Source organism: Mercenaria mercenaria, chromosome 6 (assembly GCF_021730395.1).
Source record: "Mercenaria mercenaria strain notata chromosome 6, MADL_Memer_1, whole genome shotgun sequence".
NCBI lineage: Eukaryota > Metazoa > Mollusca > Bivalvia > Venerida > Veneridae > Mercenaria > Mercenaria mercenaria.
The window spans coordinates 21,825,747-21,848,200 of NC_069366.1; the positions used below are offsets into that span (position 1 = coordinate 21,825,747).

Consider the following 22,454-nt stretch of genomic DNA (forward strand, 5'->3'; position numbering starts at 1 on the left):
TAGGTCAGCTTTTCTCCTAAACTATCAAAGCTATTGCTTTGAAACTTGGAATACTTGTTCACCATCATAAGCTGACCCTGTATAGCAAGAAACATAACTCCATCTTGCTTTTTGCAAGATTTATGGCCCCTTTTGTACTTAGAAAATATCAGATTTCTTGGTTAAGTTTTATGTTTAGGTCAACTTTTCTCCCAAACTATCAAAGCTATTGCTTTGAAACTTGGAATACTTGTTCACCATCATAAGCAGACCCTGTACATCAAGAAACATAACTCCATTTTGCTTTTTGCAAGATTTATTGCCCCTTTTGGACTTAGAAAATCAGTTTTCTTGGTTAAGTTTTATGTTTAGGTCAGCTTTTATCCTAAACTATCAAAGCTATTGCTTTAAAACTTGCAACACTTGTTCACCATCATAAGTTGACCCTGTACAGCAAGAAACATAACTCTGTCCTGCTTTTTGCAAGATTTATGGCCCCTTTGGACTTAGAAAATATCAGATTTCTTGGTTAAGTTTTATGTTTAGGTCAACTTTTTCTCTTAAACTATCAAAGCTATTGCTTTGAAACTTGCAACACTTCTTCACCATCATAAGCTGACCCTGTACAGCAAGCAGCGTAACTCCATTTTGCTTTTTGCAATAATTATTGCCCCTTTTGGACTTAGAAAATCATTTTCTTGGTTGAGTATTATGTTTAAGTCAACTTTTCTCATAAACTATCAAAGCTATTGCTTTAAAACTTGCAACAGTTTTTCACCATCATAAGTGGACACTGAACATCAAGAAACACAACTCTATCCTGCTTTTTGCAAGAATGATGGCCCTTTTTAGACTTAGAAAATCATGGGTAGGACAATATTTCTATTACACAAAAAAAATCAGATGAGCGTCAGCACCCGCATGGCGGTGCTCTTGTTCTTCTTAATTTGCTTTCAGCGGCATTGTTACTTCCTCTTTAACTTTGGCATTTTCCACTTGTAACTTCCTGCCTCATACTGGAATCAGACAGAATCAAATCCTGTAACAATTTGTAGATGTACAGTTTTCCAGCTGTTAAGCAAAACCTACTGCATACAGTTAGCTTTGACCATATTTGGTATTTACAAGGATTTAGATGTTTTCAAGTATCTAGAGGATGTCCTATTCCTGGTTGTCAATGACAGGAAATGCCCAATTTAGTCTTTGTCATTTACTCTTTGGGAATACATTGCTAAGCTCCATTCAATGCTCTACAGTGACATTTAGAGATTTTGTGAGAAACTTTTTCAGTTATTTTGGTCTTTGGAGTTTAAACTATTGCACTGAGTGTTAAAATCTTAGTTTATTTTTTTTTCGGATCAATTTCTCCTAGAATGGTATGTCTGTAATGATTAAACTTGTTTTCATAATTATACTGTTTTAATAAAATGTATTTCACAGAAATTTCATTTTTAAAGTTTTTAGAGCAATATCTTAACTTGGATGAAATTTTCATGAAGGCTTGAAAATTAAAAATGTAAATTGCCAAGAAGACTGTTATAAATTTTTTATTTTTCCTGTATGATCTGTGTAGATATTTTAGCAATACTTTAGAAATAAAAGATGCATTTTAAGAACAGAACAGAACATACATTTTATTAGATTTGTACATAGTACATCATCAGTATAGATTTAACATTTACATTCCATATAGTATAACAGCACGTGTAATAAAAAGCAGTTTACATAGAGGATGATCATATTTTGCTTGACATTTATGATAGTATTTCTAATTTCCAAACTTTCTTTAACATATTTTGCAAATTTGTAAAATAGAGACTTGTTAGTAGTTTGCAATAGCTGAATAAATTTGAACATCGATGGTCGTACATAAAAGTATTTCTGTATATATTTCCTACGTAAATTGACTGTAACAACTTACAAGGACAAATTAAAATGAAATGGTACTCATCTTCAGTATCATGGGTATTACAACATTGGCAGTGTCTCTCAGTCGTGGCAGTCTGTTTTTAAGTAGTACCAAAATGGATGGTATGAAGAAAATAGAAGAAAATTCTTTTGAATTGAATTGAAATTAATTTATATCATGGGTAAAGGAGTGTTCTCTGGTACAATACAAAATACCTTGTAAATATTACTATAAGGAAAGAAACTTTTATTCCTCTGGCTATTACAGCTACTAATATGTTAAAATAAATTTCCCCTGGAGCAGTGTGGAGACAGGTTCAACTTTAATTTGTTAAGTTAAATATTTAATTAGTAGCATCACAGTTAATTAGCATCACAGTTAAGATAATATCTAATTAGCAGCATCACAATTAAGTTAATACTTAATTAAAAGCGTCACAGTTTTATAATAGATCAGCTTAAAGTACATTTTGCCTGGTTATGTATCAAGTGTCACTGGGCTTTTAATTAATTATACATCTTTTTACAGTCATGTTTAATTCATTGAAAACTTGTTTTTGCTTGCATTATATGAGATTATTAAAAACAAATGATTTAATAATTGGAATTATACCCATGTCACATGATAACTTTCTTTCTTTAAAGGTAATTAAGGAACCTTGTGCTTGAAAAAGGTAGATAGGGGGTGAAATACTAATCCAGCAGTGAAATTTTACATTAATAAACTGATAGCCTAATGTATTATGAACCGAAAATAAAATGTTGAATGATGTTAAAAGTCTTAACAATTTATGAAATTAAATTGAAACACAAGTCCTGGAATTATAAAATTTTCATGTTGGTGTCAGAATACTAAATTCATGTACACAAATGTATTTTCCACATTTGTACTGGAAATGCATTTGGATAAACCATGCATATCCTGATGTGAACTAAAAATGTCAACTTTGAATTTTCTAGGCATAAAACTCACAAGTATTAGCAAATAAAATTCTTAGGCGTAAAAAAAAAATTTGTTTGTTTCCCAGGTATCCCGACCTACCCTAAATTTTTGGCCCAACCCTAAATGTTTTTATGGCCTTGGAGAATATTTTTTTCAACTTTTTAACAAAAAGTTGCAAAACTGCACTTTTCATGCTTTAAACTTGGTCAATGATGTTAGAAATCAACTTACTGATGCTCTAAAGGCATTACCCCCCCTATTTGTATTCATTTTTTGACACAAAAATAATTTCCGAAAAGTCTCCCTTAATAAAAAAAAATTCAAAAAAAAAAAAGATTTCAGACCTACCTACCCTAATTTTTTTGATCATGTTTCCGGAAACAAAGAATTTTTTTGTTAGGCCTTATGAGTAAGAAGTACTTTTCAGTGTATCAGAAACTCATTACAGTGAGACCTGTCTGTAAAGATCACCCTTTGTAATGAAGAAAACAACTGGTCTTTTGTTAACGGGTGGTCATTCAACACAGATAATTTTATACCATGTTTAGATAGGGAGATAAACAGTGGCCTTTATATGAAGGTTTTATAGTAGATGTCTTTATTCTGAGGTAGTCTTTAACACAAGTTTATCTGTATTTATTGTGCAAAATTATTTGTTTTGTTTGATTTTGAGCTGTTTTTCAACAGTATTTACTTTGATAATTTTAACTATTGCTGCATCTACACTGATAAAGGTACTACTGTTTGTATACATTTTTAGCTCGCCCATACACAAATGGCTTGGGTGGGCTAACAAGATCACTCACTATTCGTCATCCATCCATCCTCTGTCTGTCCATCCCTGTACACTTTTCGTCAAATGTCATCTCCTCTGAAACCATTTAGTGGAAGATTGTGAAGCTTGGATGTTCATCTACCAAAATTGTTGAAAGTATTTGTTTCATTCAGAAGTCTGGTTGCCATGGCACTTACAAAATCTTCTCCAAAACCACATGCTCGAAAGCTGAGATATTTGGTATGTAGCATTGTCTAATGGTCCTCTACCAATTCTGTTCAAACTTATATAGGAAAAACTTTAAAAAAATCTTCTTGTCTAAAACCTTATTTAAGCCCTGAGCTTAGGTATTTAACATGTAGCATTGTGTAGTGGTCTGTCATTTAGTTTTTTTACAAATGCCCCTGGGATCAAAATTGGCCCCATCCATGGGGATCACTTGTTTTACATCAACTAATATAAGAAATACTTTGATACTGTTACATCCTGCAATATGTTAAAAAATGAACACCACAAATTGAACTATAAGTGGCATGTACCCATTCAAGTCAGGTGGGCGATATAAGGCTGTCTTGGCCCTCTTGTCTTTGTGCATAAAAACTTTGAGGGATAAAGCAGATGCAACACCGTAACCATCAATTTGAGACTGCTCAAAAGGGTAAAATACCCTTAAGTCTGTGGTCAGATTTTAAGTTGATTAATTTTTTGGCAATTTCTTGGGTGTGTGTTTGTTGTGGGGTTGTGGGGGGGGCGGGTGCATCATTAAATGTAAGAATTCACTTACCATATATTTGTAAAGTAACCAGTTACTTATCCAATCAGAAAATCATATTTGAAGTATTTTATCTTTATTTTTGCAAAAAAAAAGAAAACATGCCAAATAATTTCAATTTTCGGCATATTTCATTGAATTATTATAACCAGGAATAAGGAAATTTCAATATCAATATTTTTGTAACTTTGTGGCTTTTTGCATCATTTCAAGAAAATTTTTATTTTTATTTTCCTGAAAAGTTACTGTTCTGTAGGTTGGAGATCATCTTTCACTTTACAAATCCCTTTCATGTTTAAGCGTGCATGCCTTTGAATTTTTCCAGACTTTATTAATTCGTCTTCTCTCCAAATATAGGTACATTCACGCATTGGTTCCCCCAATTATTTGCGTTTAAATATTCCCTGATACTGTGAGTGTCAGAACGAAATTTGATACGACTCGTTCAGGTAGAACATGTACTTAGGCCCTCAGGTAATTTTATATAGGATGAACATTCTGATAAATCACCTGTGGTACCTTGTATAAGGTGTGCTGGCTCATAAAATTTACACTTGAGGAATTTCTCGACCTCTAGAGCACCAAGTTTTGTCAATAATTTTGGACAGGTAATGGGGACGTTTACCTCTAGGTCACCTCAGTAAGGAAGGCATTGTTAATGGAGCTGCCAGCGGAAATGTAATTAGTTCCAGATTTGGTCACTTGCCAAAAAAGGAGATGCTATTACCGTAGAAGAAAATAAACCTTTTGTCAAAAGGTATTAAGGGAAAAAAAAACGTTTTTGTGAAATTTGATTTTGTTTCCCGACAGTATGTTGTACTGTCTCATAGAATGTAATTGGAATCGTCTTAGAACAGTTGACACTGCATTCTGATTGCCTTGCAGGATGCTTTCACCCCATATTCAAAAAGCGAAAATGATAAAAGTGCCTAATTATACTTAATTAGTATAATTTTAATTACCTGCAAATTAGGTAGTAGTTAATTTGTCTTTAATTCAATGCCATTCATGGCAAATGTATATATATATGTAAAATTCCAGTTCAATGGGTACATTCTTCACTGCACAAGAAAATTTTAAGAGTTCATTCTCTATTGAAATCAAATATCTTCAAAAATGCATTAACGATGTGAATTAAGCTTGGACATTTTCAATAAAAGAATGTTCTGCAGAATAAATCTTTTTCGTGAGACTCGAAACTCGCATGATGTTAAAGAAAAGGCAGACATGATATAACCAGGTTTATTTTCCGTTTTCTTAAATTGTATACAAATATGCAAATTAATGTACTTATAAACCTGATAGTCTGGTGTGTATGCATAGTTCAGTATGCTAGAACTTCAGATAAATTCATTTATTTCTTTCAAGATTTATTTCAAGATAGTTTAAAAGACATCATTTTATTTAAATTGGTGGAATTCACAAGTTTAAAAGGAATGTCTATATCTCCTTTACCTGTCAGGGAACTTTTTTTCAAGTCCATGTGCTTTGAGGCGTAGATAGTAAAGATGGAATTTAACAGGTAAATTGGTTTAAAGGTTCTATAAATAGATCTGTCTTTGGATAGTTACCTGTGTAAAGGAACCCCAGGCATTATCAGGTTTTCAATTGACAACACTTGAATGGGGAACTGTGTTAGAGACAGTTGGAAAATTTCTTTAGGATAGAATTAAATCTTCAGATAATTTGTGAAGAGATTTTGGAAGGACAGAGATAAGAGGGCAGAGTGGGGGATAGAGTTTGTTCACAAATCCCATAAAATCAGAGACTGTGAAAGATGTGACAGACGTTTATATAGACCTGAAACACAGGTAAGAAGATTTTCTGATAAATTTCGATTTAAAGAAGTTTGAGAAACTTTTTATGGCTATTGAGTGAGTCACGTATCATTGAATTCTAGTTATTTATAGTTTAAAAGCTGCTAATGCTTACTATTTTGGGTGTTTTTGGCAGGTTTAGTGCGGATATATTATATGGCAAAACAAGAGAATATGGTCCAGGTATTTTCATATGTATTCTTTTTATATATATTATGGTTGGCTGCATTATTGCAGGTGTGTAGTTGAAGTGAAAAAGGATTTGGGGTGCATAATTAAGAGTGTTTTATTGTAGTTTTTGGTAGTTATGAGCTATACATGAGCAGGTCTTCTATTTATGAGCGAAAGAGTAGATTTCTTGAGCGCTGAAGGAGATTCTAAAGTTAAATAATAGATCTGTTCTTGTGAGTTGAGAATAGAAGAAACAGTCATGCTTTGGAAGTTTGATGCTTATATAGAATTAGAGAGAAAATGTAAGCGGCAATGTAGCTCAATCGATACAGAATTGGAATGGCATTCTGAGGTTGCAGGTTTGAGTCCTTTTCTTGCTGCACAATTTTTTTACTCTGTGACATTTGTCTCCCAAAGTGGGACCACCATGACTGTATCTGCTCTGAGATAATGTTTACCGGACAAATCTCAGTATAGCAAGAGAGTATGTCATAATGTAGAATTTAATGTGTAAGTTATGAAAAAATGTGTAATCATTCTCAGGTAGCTCAGTAGGAGAAAGTCAGATTCTGTGGTCCAAGGTTCGAGTCTCAGTCCAGGTGCCCGTTTTTTTGCTTAACTCTATTTTGCTTTTTTACAAAATTCTGCCCCTTATTCGACTTAGAAATTTTTGGTTAAAGTTTTATATGCAATATAAACTGGTATCTCAGTACCCACTAATGGAAATAAATTGAAACTTTACACACTTGTTCACTGTGATGATCTGACGTGCAGTGCACAGGTTCCATAACTCTACTTAGCATATTTACAAAGTTGTGCCTCTTTTTTCAACTTAGCAGTTTTTGCTTAAGCTTTTGTATGTTAAAGCTCAGGTAACTTAGTACTGGTACCCACTAATGCGAATGGATTAAAACTTCACACAATTTGTTCATTGTCATGAGCTGATATGCATTGTACAGGTTCCATAACCCTGTTTTGCAATTTTACAAAATTATGCCCCTTTTTCGACTTTTAATGTTCATTCAATTGACAAGGCTGTTAAATAGTCCAGTGTTGCTGTCCTCCAACAGCTCTTGTTATACCTCCAATCCCCTGAAATTATAACTTTTTTTTTTTGTCATTCACTCTCTTATCCAGTAGTACCCTGCAAAACTTTTTATCTTCTTTAAACTCCTTGTTACTTGCCTTCGAGTTCTGCAAAGAGTTGCCCTTCCATCTGTCTGTCTTCACTTCGTCACAAACTTCATTGTGCAAATAATTTAAGGAATTGGTATAAATAGTGGAAAGTCATAAATATTTGTGAGGACAAATTTTCATAGTCGAGTCAGTCCGCAAAATTTAGTCCTAACAAACAATTAAAATTCTGATTCGTTATGTATGTTCAAAAGTAGAAACCAGCAAATTTATTCTTGAAATAGCCGTTTTGGCCAAAACTGCAAAATTTTGTGACCAAGAAAAATAAAATGATTTCTTTGTAATTGTGAATTGTGGTATAATTTAGACATTCTACATGTTCTAGCATTGTTTTGAAGTTGAAGACATCTCTGTTACTGCTACAGTTAACCCTTACCATGCTGGACTTGATTGATTTTGCCTTTGCGACCAGTGTAGATCATGATCAGCCTACATATTCATGCAGTCTGATCCAGATCTGCTATGCTCGCCATTCACTCGGTATCTTTTTGGTAAGCACCCCTTTTAACATTTAATGGTACTGTCCAAATTGTAGATGGACAAATTCATTATAGAAATTTAGCAGGGTAAGGGTTAATCCTAACGAATACAGGATCTTCACTTCCTGAAACATGACTTTATCATGATAAACACAGTATTGTTTATGCTAATTGTCATCATTCTTTTGTGGTTTTCTAATTTTTTTCTTAAAAGTACAGAGACTGTCACGAATTACTGCTCCAAGTGTTCCGTCATAGAACTTATGGTATTTCATCATGCATTTCAGAAATTTTGAAATGACAACTTTTTCTTTTAAACAATTGTTTTGGAAAAACAAATGACTCTAGGTTCATTTTGTGTTCCTTCTATTATGCTATTATTAATATGTTAGAATATATTTAGAGAAAAAATTTACAAAGTCATTATTAATTGCTCTATCCCTGGAACAAGTATGTAACAGTGTTCTGCTGGAAGTTTTGAAATTATGAGGTTTCAGCCTGACAATATCAAAGTTTATAACTTGGCTTTGAAAAAACAACAACTTAACCTTTACCCTGCTTAGGGAGTTGAAAAAATACATTGATTTAGTAACCCTTCTGAATAAACTAATTAAATATCTGTAAGTTTAAGACACTCCTAGAGGTAGTGGTTGGGGATTGAGGTGGATATAACACATCATTTCGTAGAGGGGACGGTTACCAGATAATGCCATCATTGTTGCATGCACTTGCAGACTGTACAATTTTCCTAGTAGATGACCTTTTTTTTTTATTTTTCAAATTTGCTTTCAACAAGCATGGCAAAAATATTCTGGAAATAATAATAGTAAGTTTTTATCAATTATCAGCAGAACAAAAATGCTTCAGGCCACTTCATTCATCAATTGACCGATGACAGTTTTTATCATTCGATAGATCTGACAGTGCTAGTCTGCCTTGTTTATTGGTGTTTTCGGTGGCTACATGTACTTCCAGCTGAAATTGTGTGGCATATCTGGACAGATATCTGCATCTCATAGATTAAAGAAACACTTTCTTTAAAGAAGTGAGCAGAATGCTTTTTCTTAAATTATATAGTCTATTACGATTAATTCTTGAAATGAACATTTTAATGTATGATAATGCTTGGCGTATGTTCATGAAACTTCGTATAAATGAGTTTATGCTGGTGTAGCTAGTAACGCATTGGGACTGAATTGCTCATTGTTCAGTAATTGGTCACATTTATTAAAGGGAAAATAAATCAAGATTTGATAATATCTTGTGAAATGATGATGATGATGATGATGGTGGTGGTGGTGATGATGGTAAAGTTAGAGCAGAACCCGGTTTCCTCATGACTTTAAGAATCTGATATAAATAAAGCTTTCTTTGTTGAAGAACCTTGTGCAAACAGTTTTATATGTATAACAAAGACATTCTACATGTAAGTGTTCCTTGGTAAAATTTATGCCAAAATTCTCTTCTCACCATAATAAACCTGTATCCTCCTTAACAAGACAGATGAGACTATCTTAACTTTCTCATAAAACCTTATCTCTCACATATTTGTTTAGGTGTTTACAATGGAATGAATGACACTCTAAGAAACCAGTCTACCCCTTACCAGGGGTACCTGCAGGTAATAGACTTGTTCCAAATTTATTGTACCCCATATAAAGCTTTGAGGTAATCTTGTCTAAGAATGCCAATTACAGACTTAAACTGTTCCAAAATTTGTTCTACCTGTGTAAATATAGTGGAGACCTGTAGGTTTATAAGAAGAATGTGCTAAATATAGGTAATGCCTGATTTGGTTTTGATATTGGATAAAACATTTTTGCATTGGTTTATGACAGTATAATCAGATAGGTAAATCTATAGACCACTATGCCAATATGTTGCCCAAAAGCTTGTGGAATTGCAGAAAATTACCTGTTGACATTGAATAACTAGAGATTTTTGTGTGAAGGTAACTGTGCTTCAATAAATTGCTTGTGGCAATTTTCTTTAGCAGTTTTGACAATTTCATGTACAGGTATATAACATATTGACTAATGTTGATAGGTGAAATTTTCAGATTTTTTCACACTATTGGGGAATGAGGATGCATCAGTGATTTTGAATTTATTTTAGTGATCTGATATTGGTTGATAATTTTGGCAAATTGCACTTCTTTCTAAATTAATTCAGCATGGCAGTTACCAAGGTAAAAAAATATTTTTTGTATCTATAATTAGTTTAAGGAATTTTAAAAGCAGTCTGTTATGAGACATAGATTTTTATCTGTCTTTTTCTTTCTGATTTTTTTTCTTTTTCTGTTCTTCAATATATTTTCCATTATCAAGAATTAATGTTATGTGTACCATATATCATTTATTTTTATAAAGCAACATTGGAGAAAAAGACTACAATTTTCTTTATTTGGTTTTTAAAAGTTTTTTTTTATGGCATACTGGAATTTGATTGGATATTTACTATTAGCAACCACAGCTGATTTTTCAAAGTAGCTTAACCAGTGTTTTAATAACATATCCATATTCTGCTTAAATAATCAAACAAAGAACTTTTTAAATTTTTGAAATATCTTAAAAAATAAAAAAGTTATGAAGATTTGAAATTTCTTAAAACGTCATTTTTTCTGGAATTTTTCCTCTATATAAATAATAAGGAACTGTTTCGCAGTCGCGGACCGTTAAAACTCCTATGTTTACATTAATGTTTGGTCTTCCAATCATTTTAAATGATAAGTAGCTGAAATTTGGCATACTTATGGTATTTTTCCTGTAGAATACATTTCTGGTGTCTGTTTTAGCATAAGGTGTATAATTGCCTTTATATTTCACTTACAATGAGACATGGTTACGATTTTTTTTCTTTCTAATTGTTATATCTCGACTCAAACGCTGTCCAAGTTCAAGTATGTTACCATATTCTTACTGTTTTTTTTTCATAAGACATACAAGACATAATGTATAGGACTAGGATTCTAAAATAAAGCATATAAAAACTAAATCTATCATTTTAATTCAGAAATTTAATGTATCAGAAAAATTATTCCAGCGGACTGGCAAAATGGCTTAGACCGGTCATGACTCCAGATGTAATTCTGAAATACATAGTGTAAACTGTATCAGTATATGACTATACATTTTAAATTATTATACATATACTTTTCAAATGATTTCCTAAACAAAAATAATATATAATAATCATTAGACACGTGCTATGTATGAACAATACTATTAAATTGATATTTTCATTTTTTCGTACCCGTTAGGTACGAACAGGTTGAGTACGAAACGCGTATGAAAAATCGTACTTTTATCCATTGAAATTGCATAAGTTATAACAATTATTAACAGACTTTAATTGGAAATAAAAACACTTTCTTGGAACATTCATTTCTGGGGGCTAATCATGACTCTTTTCCTTAAATAAGAAAATAATTCATAACGAAAGTGAAATTCCGATCAGCTGTTCGTCAGCGTTGTTCCGACATTGAATTTTCTCAATATATATTACTTCTGCTTCGTAGTTTCAGTCAAATATTACTATTTTTACAGACATACATATTTTCCAAATAAAAACCGGTGGAAATAGGTCTTTTTACATGATTTTCAAGCCGAATCAATCGATTTACCGCATTGACCTAATTGATCAATTTTCCAACATGGCGGACCGCCGAGTGAAAAAAATGGAAGCGGGGAGTTTGAATTTAAAATGAAAATGCGGCATACTTGTAATAGGTTCCGAAACATAATTTTGGTATCAAATTAATTGTTAGGGTTTGTATTTATTAAAAATAAATGTTAATTCAGCGAATATGGTATATTTGGGCGTACTTTTCACGTCAACTTTACGGAACGATTTCTCCGGTTTGGGGGGTCGTATGCAAATTTAAGACACACCTACGTGTAGGTCGTCCAATCGGCTGTCTTCTGATACAAGTCATATGAATATTAATGAGCACTACGCGACCCGCGTTTGCATTTGAAAGGAGTACATATTGCCCGCGGCGAGTAATAAAGCAATTAACAACAAACTGTCAATAAACAGTGGCCAGATTAACTAATTACTGGGGCATCTGGAATGACTGTAAATCAGATTTATGAATGTTTTATACTGTTAGAAAGATAATTTTATCACCTTTTAAATGGTAGTTTTTATATTTTTGTAGCATGACAAAAAAAGATTTTATGGGGAAAAAAGTACACTAACCCCTAGAAATCACCAGAATTCCAGCTGATAAGCCATTGATTTCTTTATCAGCTGTGGTTGCTATTACTATTAAACCATATTTTTCTCTTGTTTTTACTCTGTGTTATTTTGTATTGATATTTTAAGTTTTGTCTTTGTACATTAAAAAAGTCATGTTCTCTTGGGCAGATCAGTTGAATGTATCATGTGTACTGATTTAACTTCTGCAATATTGCAAAAAGAAATGTATAATGTGCACTACTGTAGATGTTTTAGTCTGCGTTATAATTATTGTGTTGTGGGTTTTGTTTACTGTGTATGTCAAAAAAATGCCATTAGAGGTCCACTACTATCCTGTCATACCTATAAAACGGCTGGCCATAACTTGTCGCCGACATGTCATCCGCTTAATAACCACTGTAGAGAACACTTAAATGGTAATAAATTGAGGGAGTCTTCTTCAGGGCATCGGTGAATATTATAGCATGGCTTTATTTCCTTATATGATCTGGAATCATAAATTCTCTCACAAGTTTTACAACCATTTTGCACTGTCTTTCAGGGATGTTTGACTATTTGTGCAGATTATATTATTCTTTGTAACTGTTATGCTTTTGTTAGGTCATACTCCGTAGAATTTAATTATTCTTTCGAAAGAAAACGAACACATAGCTGAGTTAATTTGACATATTAAAGCAACTGGTTCACACTTTTTAAGCAAATATTCTGTTTTTCTCTCAAAAGTCTATAAAACCTGGATACTTCCCTTGTGAAAAAGGTTCATGAATTTGTAAGAATTCATGAATTATTTCATGAATTATCAAAAAAGTTCATGAACTACAAGGAAAAGTTCACTAACTTAAATTCATGAAGTCTCAAGTTCAAGAATATTACTTTCATTTCATGAACCTTTTTCACAGGGGTTTGAAAGTCGGGAGCAAAATGTAATTGACATAATTATGATCTAAAGAATTACCAAAAATATTGTGCGAAAGGGAGTTATCCATGCAATGCTTTTGAAATAATGGAGAAAATTATAACATTCTTCTTGCCTTCCTAACACTTTATCATTTGTCAGTGTTATGCCAAACTTGGCGGTAATGTACATGTTGAAAAATTTCACTTTATTGACAAGTATTTAAGCTTCAAACTTCTTCAGAAATTATAGCAGTGTTTAGATTAAAAGTTTTGTTATTTCTTTCGATTTCTAATGCATATCGTTAAAATGCATTAATTTTGTACTTTTGAATTTTAAGCTTTGACTGTTGGCGAATAGGGACAGCTATTGCACTCACCAATTTGTCATGTGGTCTGCGTCTTTGCCAGTGTCGGCATCCCAGTTTGGTTAAGTTTTGTATGCAAGCATATCAGTAACCACAATAGAGAATGGATTGAAAATTTACGTAATATACATTATACTTATTCACTGTTATAATCTGACATGCATTGAAAAGATTAAATAACTCTGCACTGCATTTTTACATAGTTATGCCCCTTTTCCCACTTGCCAATTTTTGGTTTGGTTTTATGTTTTCATATGTAAACTGCATTATGGAATTTCAGTAACCACTAGTATAGGAATGAATTGAAATTCCACACACTTAGGACTATCAGACATGTATTGCATATCGAGGGGTGAATGCGAAAGAGTTCTAAGTGCATATAAATAAAGAAGCACATTATTATGTTCCTAAAATCTTTTATTTTGCACTTTTACAAAGTTATACGCCTTTTTCAACTGGTTTAGTGATTGCACTGTAATTTTTGTTTCTTGTGTGTTTATTTCTTTTAATTTTTTTTATTATTGTTATTATAAAGTACCTTGCACGAAATAGGCAGAATGACAAATTGCTATAAAGTATAAATAGAACAATTATTGAAAAGTCATTTCAGACAAAAATAATTAATATGGTATTTTTTTTTCTTTATTATGTCAGATTCATCAAGATTCTAATTGAACTTCAGTTGATTAATTAACCAGTATGAAATAATCCACTTACAAGATATTGTGATGATTTAAGGAATTAAGATAGAAGCACTTAAAAACTGTGTTTCAAAATATTTTGCATATTGTGGTTGAAGTAATAACAGAAAACAAAAACATTTTGCAAAATCCACTTAAAGATAATAATTATAAAGTAATTAAGAAAGTACCTTATTTATCACAGATATAAGAAAGTCTTATTTTTGTGCTGTGAGTCTATTAGTGTCTTCTTGGGAAAGTTGTCCATTTTCCAAATTTGCTAAAATATTTTTTTTTGACAAATTAAGAATTGCCCATCTGCTGATTTTAATGGATAGCTACTTCCTCTTATTTTTATCTTGATACAGATAAAATCTCTAACAAAAACTAAAATATTTACAACTTTTTTTTCTTTTGTTTTCATGAAAAGCATTATAATTAATGATATGCCATAATTATACCTGACTCTCACAGTGCTCTCAATTAAGATTTAATTGATTGCCTGATTTTATAAATTGATAATTATGAGGCAATTTCCTCAAGATATAGGTAGATTTCCTGTAATTATTTTCACTTGAAATTTTGTATAAAGACTCGAAAATGTACCTAGTTGTCACATTACCATACTGGGACAGGTAGAAATAACATATAATCTCCTGGACTGAAATTGGAACTTTGGAATATTATTTAAATTAAAGAATAATTTATTCAAGTCACACACATTGTGAGTGCCTAATTCTTCAAGTGTCTTCATTTGAATGCATTAGTGTTGCTTTGTACGGGATCTGACACACTAACTTGGAACGATAGATTTATAATTCCATGTAATTTGCATAAATTAAGTACAGGATGCCTTCTCAACAGGTTGGTTCTAGTTATTTTCTTACTGACATGAAGACTTTTAAAGACATCTTATAACACAGTCTGTTTTAAGTTTTTATTCAGACATAAACTTCAAATAGCTTTCGTTTTAAGAACTACATAATTTTTATGATGTTGGAGACATCATAAGTTTACACCGATGTAATAAATCAGAAATTCTTTGTAGTTTGGTGCCCTTAAGATCAGTGGTTTTATTCCTGACTCATACAAAAAAGCCCTCAGAAGTATCTATTTAGACAATAGTGTTGCCCTTTATATTTCAAGACAGGTACAGATATTTGCCAAAACCTGTTTTTTGCAATCACTTACACTACGCTGGCAGTTTTTGTCCATTACCAAATGACATACGATTTCATATTGACAGATCATTCCTAAACCCATTTAGATGGAACATCTTATAGCCTTTAGCATTCAAGATTTTTATCTTGCAAAATATATCAAAATATTATGCATAAAGTTGCGATGGTAATAGACGAAGAATTTAGAACACCACTTCCTTTTGGAGTGAGAATAACCTGGACAACCAGTCCGAAAAATAAATATGTCCAAAACCAGTCTTAATGACAGTGTCCTCTACCTGAGTAATGGAGTAGCTGAACTCTACAGGTAGAGTTGGTATGCCACTTTAATGTTCAAAAGATTAATAGAATTTCCCTCCAGGCAACTTTATACGCAAGATTTTAGCCGGTGACATAGTCGATGTGGAATGGAACAGAGGTTTTTGATTGATCATCGTGATAGTCGTGCCTGTCACTGCAAAGTTAATTACAGGTGTATCAAAGGGTTTACCTGAGACGGCAAATAAGGCATGTTTGAGGCTAAGTTTTCTGTCACTATATAGACGTGGCTGGAATGTTTCCCGAACCTTGACGTTTCTTATATAAAATTTGATCTTGTCTCTTGTTGCCTTAAGCCATTGATAAAAATGATTTTTTCATTTTCATTTTAAAAAAAAATTTTGAATGAGGGGTTACATAACATTAATCATACAACTAAATGTACATGAATGTTTGTCTTTATGTAAGATAAAGTTTACTTTTTTTAGAACTTTGGAAATAAATATCAAAATTTATGCTTGATAAATCATAACATCATAGTTTGACAACAGGATTTTGAATTTTGACCATCCCATTAAAGATGAAAAAAGTTCTTCGATATTTAACCAATAATATTTTGATGACGTTAATAGTAAAGACACGTAAATGTTTTATAAAAAAAGAGAAAAAACAACAGCATTTAGAATGTAATTTGATTCACCCTTTAAGTAATGACATAATTATACACTTTTAAATTCTTTACTTAAAACTACCTGTTTATTTTGAGAGGAATGGCGAAAAAGTAAAAAAAAAAATCTATTGGAAAAAAAAAAGAAAAAGAACTATCTTTACTTGGAAAAGATAGCAAATTTAATTGCTTTATGAATCAAAATGAGCGATGTTGTATATATCTTGTAATTTAACCTCTTTTGTTAACAAAAGAATAAAATGGAATAAATATGTAAATTAGGTATGTCAGCTGTGCCTTTTAAGGTGAATTTTCATTAGTTGCAGTAATGATAGGCGAAAATCGGAAAAATCTTGTAGAAAATTCACTGTAAAATTATACCAGTCAGGCTAATATTGTGATTTACATTATAAACCAACAGATGCAAGAAATGATTTTTTTTCTGGATAAAGTTCTATGAAATTCTCATTTCAGAGTCTATTGTTCTAGGAATAAGTTAATTACTGTCATAAGGCATAATTTATGAAGAAACCCAGGTGTATATTTCTGTCATACACAACCATTTGTTGTTGTTTCCCCCACAAAATGCCTTTAGGCACTTGTGTTAGACATGACCAATTATTCTTCCAGGTTATTATACTTTTAGATCTTCTGCTGTCATTTTCTACCAAAACTTTTACCTTTCCCATAAAATTCGGAGACATGATACTACCTGGGGGCCATTGTACAAACTCTTTAGATCTTGTCATCTTTGTAATGAAACATGTGAGGTGCTGAAGGGGTGTCTGCAATCCAGTATGGAATTCAGTCTAGCAGAGTCACTGTCTGCAATCTCCTGTAGATTTCAGTCTTTTAGGAGTTGCTAGCAGGGCGTCTGCAATCTCCTGTAGATTTCAGTCTTTTAGAAGGAGTTGCTGGCAGGGCGTCTGCAATCTCCTGTAGATTTCAGTCTTTTAGAAGGAGTTGCTGGCAGGGCGTCTGCAATCTCCTGTAGATTTCAGTCTTTTAGAAGGAGTTGCTGGCAGGGCGTCTGCAATCTCCTGTAGATTTCAGTCTTTTAGAAGGAGTTGCTGGCAGGGCGTCTGCAATCTCCTGTAGATTTCAGTCTTTTAGAAGGAGTTGCTGGCAGGGTGTCTGCAATCTCCTGTAGATTTCAGTCTTTCAGAAGGAGTTGCTGGCAGGGCGTCTGCAGTCTCCTGTAGATTTCAGTCTTTTAGAAGGAGTTGCTGGCAGGGCGTCTGCAGTCTCCTGTAGATTTCAGTCTTTCAGAAGGAGTTGCTGGCAGGGTGTCTGCAGTCTCCTGTAGATTTCAGTCTTTCAAAAGGAGTTGCTGGCAGGGCGTCTGCAATCTCCTGTAGATTTCAGTCTTTTTGAAGGAGTTGCTAGCAGGGTGTCTGCAATCTCCTGTAGATTTCAGTCTCTAGGGTGTCTGTATTGCAATGAGTGTCTTCAGTCTCCTGTAGATTTCAGTGTCTAGGGTGTCTGTATTGCAATGAGTGTCTTCAGTCTCCTGTAGATTTCAGTCTCTAGGGTGTCTGTATTGCAATGAGTGTCTTCAGTCTCCTGTAGATTTCAGTCTCTAGGGTGTCTGTATTGCAATGAGTGTCTTCAGTCTCCTGTAGATTTCAGTCTCTAGGTGTCTGTATTGCAATGAGTGTCTTCAGTCTCCTGTAGATTTCAGTCCTAGGGTGTCTGTATTGCAATGAGTGTCTTCAGTCTCCTGTAGATTTCAGTCTCTAGGGTGTCTGTATTGCAATGAGTGTCTTCAGTCTCCTGTAGATTTCAGTCTCTAGGGTGTCTGTATTGCAATGAGTGTCTTCAGTCTCCTGTAGATTTCAGTCTCTAGGGTGTCTGTATTGCAATGAGTGTCTTCAGTCTCCTGTAGAGGTGTCTGTATTGCAATGAGTGTCTTCAGTCTCCTGTAGATTTCAGTCTCTAGGGTGTCTGTATTGCAATGAGTGTCTTCAGTCTCCTGTACACTTGCTTAGTATTCTTTAAATCCATGGCTTATGTGCATACATTTATTCAAGATAATGTATGTATGGTGACATCCTGTATATCGATCATTTGCAAAATAACAAATTTGTTTTAAATTCTAAGTGCCATAGCACGATAGTTTTGTTCATTCTATGGTTTTTCACATGTTGATTTTGATAGAAATACTAAAAATTACAACTGGTTTAACTAGATATCTTGCAAAATTAAACTTCCTGAAACTTATTTTAAGTATTTAAAGTACCATCTCATCTACCTCCACAAGTCTTCATGCTGAATGGGCTGCCTAATGGCAACAAAATCTAAACATGATCAGCCAACCTGACACAGGGCCTCATCAGTTTTGGCAGTGATATTAGATGTACTATTTATTGTTGTCACCTTTGACAGTATAATGGAATCTTCATCAGGGCGTTTAGATTTACAATGACAGACCGCCATTGCGGAATGAAGTGAATTTGCATGACTGCTACAGAATTTCAACATGGCAACCAGGTATTTTCGGTGTCAAAGTATTTTAAGAGTAATTCTTTATTTGTCTGTTTATAAAGAATCTTTGCTTGGAGTGTATTGTTACTGGAAGAGATGGAGTGTAGAAATGGCCCTGGGCAATGCCAGTTTCTTTATTGTTTAACATTTTTATGTTGGTGTTCCAGGGATGACTTGACCTTTAAACACCTTGTCATCAAAGAAAAGCTTGTCCTTTGCAGTATTTTCTTCATGCAAGATTTTTCTCTCTGATCTTTTTTTAACAGGAGTCTTGAAAAAAAAAAAACACAACTAAGGCTAATTAGACAGTGTTTTTATTTTTTGTCTGATAGAACTCAACCATTGTTACTAAAGAGGTTTTAGAGTGTCGAAAAAAAATGATTCCATTCTGTTTATATCATTTTTGGAATCACAAGAACATTGATCATTTCCCCGTTTTAAGTCGTTTAAAAGCAAATAGGCGCAGCTACTTAATCAGGGTTTTTTTTTTGCTGAAATTAAAAACTGGTTTCATGACTGCACATTATATTTCATTTCAATTCTGATCATAAATTCCACATTTAAGTTTTGATACCTCTGTGGTCTATGAGGCTTGAAATGTAAAACTCGAAAACCTAACCAGTGCAAATATAAATGGTCTCTGTTTTTCAAAAGATGTATTGTATTTCTGCCCGGTCGGAATTCGAGTGGAATAATTCATGCTTACAAAAGGCCAGGACTTAATTCGGAGATGAATAGCTGGGGGACGCTTAGTGACACAGATTAAAGTGCCAAAATTCAGACTGGTGCACAGTAGAGGTATTTATTAAAAAATGAAAAGCTTCTCGTGACCAGGAGCAAGATTTCCCAATTTGGAATGGTTTCCTGATTATATTTCATCGGTTGCGCACAATGTGGTGGACTGGTTCTACGGTGATGTAGCTATATCTCGCGGTTGAAGAACTGTTCACAGATTATTTTGTTTGTTTAGAATTACCTGGGTACTCAAGCATTATTGGAATTTATGGGCTGAGAGGGTTTGCTTCCTGCTAAAATGCCTTAAGTACCAGATGAATCACATGCCAGCAGTGGGAAAATTTGTCTTGGCATTGTTGACAAAAAAAAATTCAGAGCTGTTTAAAAGCAAAGAATTGATCCACAGATAAACTTAATGGTATTTTTGATATATCATAAAGTATTGTAGATGTCCTTTTTTACACATTTATAGGCAAAACTTCATATCATTCTAAAACAAAGTTTTTGAAGTTTGCACTATTTAATTTCATCAACTTAATACATGCTTAGTAATTAATACTGTAATATAAACCTAAATGAAAATATGTAATGAAGAATTTCTTCACTCCGGTTGTTTATATTTTGATAAAACATTGTTTTTTCATGTAATGCAAAATGAGTGTATCAAATTTCCATATTTGGGAATGTTGCGACTGTCACCTCTCTATCAGGTATATTTTATATTCTGATGTTATTTCTATGCCTCAGTTCACAAGACGTTGATAAAACGAACAATTTGGCAGTGTATATACTGATTCCTGAACACGGATATGGCCCTAGGCGAGTTGTGTTTTACAATCGTTGCCTTCATCTAATAGCAACTTAATGTTCTTAAATTGATGGTTATGATTCTACAATATATGTGACTTTCAGTCGCCAATTTGAGGCTTTTTGATCTTGGGGAATGTAAAATAACTTAATAAGTAGGAAGCCTCTAACTGTGTTTTTTTTTTTTCCATTTTCTTTTTGTAACGTCTTTTTTTAGGAGAAATGAATCATCTTCCACAGTTACATAATAGCAACATTTGTAACATCTGACAGATAAATTCCTCTGGTTTTCCTTTTATTGCACATAGAACTATATTTAAAGTCTAAATCGACTGGATGTAAACTGAATACATAGTTTCTGTCCCTTTTTTCTTCCTTATTACAAAAAAAAGATGCCTTTTAGAACCCAATTTAAAGACATTGTCCATGTTTCGTAACAGACTGTATTCAGTTTTAAACAATTTTTCTTCCTGAAATGGATAAACAAACTTTGGTAGAGGTCTCTTCTATCGCTGTCTAATTTCACGTACCGTACCTATTGTATACATGATCGTCTTCTATTTTGGAATAACATCCCACAGTTTCTATAGCCGTGTCAGGTATAAGGCTCGAAAGATTGTATTTCATGGTACATAAAGCATGACTTGTCCCATCGAATAAAAGAAATATTGTGACTTTAACAGAGTACCTTATAGCTTCAGGGGACATTCCTATTGCCGAATAGACTCTCTAGGAAAGTATCAGACGGATTTTGTGACAGTTGTTCATGTATTAGACTAGGGCGTGAGAGAAAAAAGACGGATTTCTTGTTGTCTAGTTCAGGTGTGTTTTAAATGGTCACAAGGAAAATAATCTGTTGATTTTTGTGGGAGATTTAATCAGATAATTCCGTAGGTAGTTGATTTGTTGCTGGGAGATGATTCTCTTCAACTTACAGATTTCATGCTGTTTGGAGGTTGGTTTTGAAAGTTTATTAAACTTTTTATGTGATTAGCAATTTCCTTAAAAGATGCTGCAAGATTATTAATATTTTCACGACTGTTCATTATCATGCTTGAATTTCATTGGACGTAAGTTATCCACTTGTACGATTTTATTTGGATATTTTGTCAGGTGTCATTTCCGATATGGAAGGTAAAAAAAAATGTCACTTTCTATTAAAGTCGTTAATTCCTGAATTCAGTTGAATTCATCACCATGGGCATATATGAAAATCCTTTTAGATTATTGCGATACTGGCATACTGTTTTGCATGAATAATTGGTGTTGACAAAAAAATGTTGTACGCAAAAGGATTCTTTTATGGTCTACTGATCTTACATATCACGAAAATTAAGAACCAATTTCGTAGAGTCGCTGATTTATGACAGGCGGTGATTGCCTGCGATGTGACTAAGAGCGAAAAAACAAATTAACACTCCTGTTTTTTACCTTTGACAGAAAGCTTATGTTACCTAGGTATGGGCTGAGTCTACAGGTGAAATCAATTAACGTGATTCGTTTGACAAACTTAGAAAAGGGCCTCTGTGCCACAACCTTAATTGTGATTGGTTGCTCTAAACAGCTTGAATGAATAGACTGGTTTACAGGCTGGTTCAGTTTTCTATGTAGAACTTTATTGAGTTTGTTTATTGTTTAAAGGAACACTTAAAGAAAGAGTTATAGTTTGTTTAAGAAATTCTCTACATTGATTGATGACTCAAAGAAAACAAATGTGATTAAAACAATTTTAAACTTATGACAGATAAAATTATTAATTGAACATAAATAATTGGGAAATTTAATGACAGTTTTTTGAAATAAATTATTGGAAGTTGAATGATTGATTTAATGTTTGGAGTAAATTAATTAGCTATTTATTGCTGATAAAATTAAATGGATATTTAGGTTCTGAGAATGGTAAGCTTAAAAAATTTATTTCTTTTTTTTTTTTAAACATAATTATATTATATCTATATATTCAAAACTTGTTTTTAGGAAAAGTTTAACATACTTATGAAATTAATGAAGAAGAAATGTTTAAAGATTTTTTTTTTACTTGTTATATCTGACTAGGAATATCACTAAAATTATATTAAATTAACAAAGTTTTGAATAACTTCTTTCAAACTTCATGCCACTTGAACAAAAAAGTTGTCTTGG

The 22,454-nt window shown here is 32.8% G+C and overlaps 1 protein-coding gene across 13 annotated transcripts in view; it reads left to right on the forward strand.

Annotated features, from left to right (window-relative positions):
• Window positions 1-22,454, forward strand: part of LOC123549443 (uncharacterized) — a 100,801-nt gene that overhangs the window by 66,025 nt on the left and 12,322 nt on the right. The window contains exon 1 of one of the 13 annotated variants that reach the window (XM_053545376.1): window positions 1,334-1,355. The exons of 7 other annotated variants lie outside the window; for them this stretch is intronic. The gene's annotated coding sequence lies outside the window, so the exon portion shown is untranslated. 5 more of the 13 variants (XM_045337552.2, XM_053545375.1, XM_053545369.1 and 2 more) reach the window with 5 other exon arrangements.